The following is a 5,085-nucleotide window of genomic DNA, read 5'->3' on the forward strand; positions in this document are numbered from 1 at the left end:
GTCCGCCTATTTGGCCCGTGCCCCGGGCTCCGCCCCGCGCCCTCCGCCGCTGTTCGTCGGGGCGAGCGCAGCCCCGAGTCGCCGTCGCGTCCCCGCCGGTACCCGCCGCCGCCCGGTCGTCCCCTGCCTACACGCCGACCACCGTCGGCGTAGCTCCTCCACCGCGGCCATGGCTCTGCCGCCGCGGGCCTCGTCCTCTGCCCCGCGCCACCCCGCTCGCCGCCGCGCCCGGTCGCCGGCGTCCCCGGCCGGATCCGGGACGGGACCGGCCGGATCCGCCACCCCGGCCCTTTTGCTCAACTCCGGCCGGCGTCCTCCTCTTCTCCGGTGAAGCTTCGACGAACCTCGGTTCGCGTGCCCATGAAGAACCCTAGATCTGGATCCAGGTTGACCCCATTTTTCCCATAAGTCCCAAAATTATTTGCATTCTGGTCTCCTGTTCATCGCATCATAACTTGTTGCATACTTGTCCGTTTTGTGCGTGTAATATATCAAAATGTTCGGTGAGAGATTATCTTCATTTCATTCCATTGTTTCATGCTTGTTTGAGATCATCTTGATGCCCTAATCATCGTTGCAAGAGTGCTATATGATGTTAACTGTTGTCTGTTAACAGAATTTGATGATTTGTTATTTTTGTTGCATTTTGTGTGTGCATCTTATGAGCTTGATGTATACATGATTTTTGAGCTATGTCACGCCATATTTACAGGGGTGCAATCCATATTTTTTAGTGATTCTTTTAGTGAGTGCACCAAGCTTGTGAAGTAGGGTACTTGCTGTTGCTGTTTTGCTAGACTATTTCTGCTATATCATGATGCTATGTAAACCTGCTACTACAAGTCATTCTATGCATAATCTGGAGATGTTCACTAAGGATATTTTATTATAAATATCATTCTCTATCCATTCATGCCCCGGGTTGCATTTATAGCCTGCTGTAGCTTGTTGTTATCTTGCCCTCAAAACTGCTAAATAATGTTGCTGTTAGCCTGTTAACATTAAGTTCAGTTTTGTCATGTGTTTTGCTAGTGATCTATGAAACCTATGAACTTGCTTTTGCCATTCTTAGCTTCATAAACATGTATTCTTACTGTTGGTTGCCTTTCCATGCCATGTATTGCTCCGTGGTGAGTGGTACAAGCTCACCAACATGCCTACTTATTGTTGTTCCTGCCATGTATGAATCTGTCATATCACTTGCTATGTTTACATGGGTGCCATCATATTTTCTGTGCCCTTTTGGCTCATGGTCAGTAAGGGACTTTTGTTACATGAGATTAGTAGGTTCATTACATGCCTTTGTTTGCCATGATAATCTCATGTAGCATGTTGTTTGATAGCTCTAAACATTGCAACCTGCTGTTATTTCTGCTAAGACTGTAAACTGTTATTATTTGCAATCTTGCCATGTCCTTTTGAGCATGTTCTAGTGATTTCTGGAGATAGCTCAGTGTTCATGTTTTGTCATGCTTTACCTGTACATCATGTCCATGCCTTTGTTTCAATATTGTGGTACTGTAGCATGTTGTTTTGGTGCTTGCAATATGCCTAGTTGCTGTTTTGGACAGTTTGTCCTTTAAACTTGTTTCATGTGTGTGTTGAACCGTTGCTCCGTTTTGAGTGTGCTCTATATGAAACTTGCTTAGATTTGCACGTAGTTTCATATTATCATGTTGCATCCTTGTTTTGAGGTGTTTGCTTGATGTTTGTATGCATTTTGCATCAATGCCATGTTTGACTTGTTTTGCTCATATCTTCTAGGTCGTAGCTCCGAACTAAATGAACTTTATATGTAACTTGACTAGAATCTCATGTAGATCATCTTGGTGCAATTCAACTTGTTGTTTAACAACTTCAACTTAATGTTTGTTCAGATCTGGACCAATTTCGAAATTTGCATATGAGGACTTGCCGGAATTGTTATATGTTGTTTCCGGCCTCATTTAAACTTGCCTTGTTGTGTTGCCCTTGTATGCATCATCTCTTGCCATGAATAGCCTCATCTAGTTTTGTCATGCATCATGCTTGGTTGAGCATCATGCCTTGTTCATGTGTGGTGTGTTTACTATGTTGTGTGCTTCTTCTCGATAGTTCCTGTTTCGTTGCGATCGTGAGGATTCATTCGTCTATGCTTGGTTCGGCTTCATCCGTTCACCTTCTTCATGGACAAGTTCTTCTTCCTTGCGGGATTTCAGGCAAGATGACCGCCACCCTGGATCTCACTACTATCATTGGTATGCTAGTTGCTTCGTTCTATCGCTTTGCTGTGCTACCTATCGCTTGCTCTTCAAGCCTCCCAATTTGCCATGTCAGCCTCTAACCTTTGTCACATTTCCTAGCAAACTGTTCCTTGGCTATGTTACCGCTTTGCTCAGCCCCTCTTATAGCGTTGCTAGTTGCAGGTGAAGTTGAAGATTGCCCCATGATGGACAGGATTATGTTGGGATATCACAATATCTCTTATTTAATTAATGCATCTCTATATTTGGTAAAGGGTGGAAGGCTCGGCCTTATGCCTGGTGTTTTGTTCCACTCTTGCCGCCCTAGTTTCCGTCATACCGGTGTTATGTTCCCGGATTTTGCGTTCCTTACGCGGTTGGGTGATTTATGGGACCCCCTTGATAGTTCGCTTTGAATAAAACTCCTCCAGCAAGGCCCAACCTTGTTTTTACCATTTGCCTCACCTAGCCCTTTTTCCCTTGGGTTTTCGGAGCCCGAGGGTCATCCTTATTTTACCCCCCCGGGCCAGTGCTCCTCCGAGTGTTGGTCCAAACTAGAGCACCGTGCGGGACCATTCCTTGGCAACTTGGATTACTTTGGTACCTGTACGCTTAGCTTATCAGATGTGCCCTGAGAATGAGATATGTGCAGCTCCTATCGGGATTTGTCGGCACAGCGGGTGGTCTTGCTGGTCTTGTTTTACCATTGTCGAAATGTCTTGTAAACCGGGATTCCGAGACTGATCGGGCCTTCCTGGGAGAAGGTATATCCTTCGTTGATCGCGAGAGCTTATCATGGGCTAAGTTGGCACACCCCTGCAGGGTATAAACTTTCGAAAGCCTAGCCCGCGGTTATGTGGCAGATGGGAATTTGTTAATGTCCGGTTGTAGATAACTTGTCAGCAGATTCGAATTAAAACACATCAACTGCGTGTGTAGCCATGATGGTCTCTTCTCGGCAGAGTCCGGGAAGTGACACGGTTTTTGGGTTATGTTTGACGTAAGTAGGTGTTCAGGATCACCTCTTGATCATTGCTAGCTTCATGACCGCTCCTTTGATTCTCTTCTCGCTCTTATTTGTGTATGTTAGCCACCATACTTGCTTAGTCGCTGCTGCAACCTCACCACTTTACCCCTTCCTTTCCTATTAAGCTTTGCTAGTCTTGATACCCATGGTAATGGGATTGCTGAGTCCTCGTAGCTCACAGATTACTACAACAACAGTTGCAGGTACAGGTTATGCGATGATCATGACATGAGAGCGATGTTTACTTGTTTTGGAGTTCTTCTTCTGCTTCTTCCTTGATCAGGGGATAGGTTCCAGGTCGGCAGCCTGGGCTAGTAGGGTGGATGTCGTTTGAGTTTATGTTTGTGTTTCATCCATAGTCGGATGGTGCTCTTATGTAAGATGATGTTGTATTCGTGTGGCATTGTATGCCTTTTGTATGTATCCCCATCTATTATGTAATGTTGATGTAATGATATCCACCTTGCAAAAGCGTCTTCAAGATGCGCTTCTATCCTAGGCGGGACCTTCGAGTTCCTTTAGGATAGGGTCGCATCTTGGCCGTGAGAAGTTGGTATCAGAGCCTCGACCGACCATAGGAGCCCCCTTGATTGATCGTGTAGTTTGGCCGTTGTCGAGTCTAGAAAAAAAACTGTTTTTGGAGTCTAGTTATATCGAAGGGTAGGACTTCTTTTTACTCCTCTGCCCCTTCGTCGCTCTGGTGAGGAATCTTGACGTAGGTGTTTTGACTTACTCTTCTTCCCCTTCAAATTTTCTTTAGGATCTCGCAGTTGGTTTTCCGTTTGTTGGTTCTCATCTCTTTTCATCCGGTGCATTTCTCGTCAAGTTGACTCGACCCTCTTCATCTTTGCAAGTTCAATCCTCAGTTGTTTTCTTTTTCCTACCCACCCACCCCTTCTGCTTCTCGGAACCAGAGTCGATAATCGAGTATCCATCCTACTTGTGCGAAGTCTTTGCCTTCTTTCCTCAATTATTTCAATCGGTGTTTTCTCTTCAAGATATTCGTTGGTTCTCCCTTCCAAGTTGCCTTTGTTTTTCCCTCCCTCCCAACCCTTTTCTTCCAGGAGCTTGAGTCTGTAACGACCATCAATTTCATTCGCGTGGAGCCTCTTCAGTCTTCCCTCAATCATTTCAACCGGTGAATTCTCGTCTTGGTGTACATTCTTCATCTCTTTTCTTCTCCGGTGGACTCAAGTCAAGTTTTTCGGGTTGATCACATTCTTTTCCGTGGATCAAGTGTTCTCCTTGCTCATTCGCCTCTCGCCAGTTTATCCTTCCGGAGTGTGCAAGACATCTCAGGAGATTCGCCTGTGTTCGAATTAATTCGAGGTTGTCACCTCATTTAAATATTTCAATTGTTCCGGTGCATCATCTATCTGTTCAACATCCCTTTCCAATGGTGTTTTCCTTTTTAGTGGGCCCTAACCCACAGGTCTTTTCCCAGGATCTTACCTGACTCTTCTAATTCTCCTGGGGTTATTCTCAAATTCTTTTCAAGTGTGACGTAAGAAGGAATTTCATCAGTCACATGCCTTCTCCAAGATCGCTTTCAAATTCTTTCATTGTTGGCTCAACCTCTCTGCTTTTCATTCTACCGGAGTATCTCAGTAATTTTGGTGGTGTTCCTCGTCGCCATTTCAAGACCGAAGAAGAGTTCTTCCTTTAAATCTTGTCCGTTCTCTCAAAGATTCGTGATTCTAGCTTCTTGTTATCCTCTCGAATTATTCCGTTTGTCAGATATTCTTTCTTACCCATCCGGAGTATGTTAGGAGTTGTTTTTCCATTTCTTTTCACCAGAGGCCATCGTTCCAGAAGAATTCTTCGTCCTCACATTTC

The sequence above is a fragment of the Triticum dicoccoides genome, chromosome 2B, assembly GCF_002162155.2.
Source record: "Triticum dicoccoides isolate Atlit2015 ecotype Zavitan chromosome 2B, WEW_v2.0, whole genome shotgun sequence".
Taxonomy (NCBI): domain Eukaryota; kingdom Viridiplantae; phylum Streptophyta; class Magnoliopsida; order Poales; family Poaceae; genus Triticum; species Triticum dicoccoides.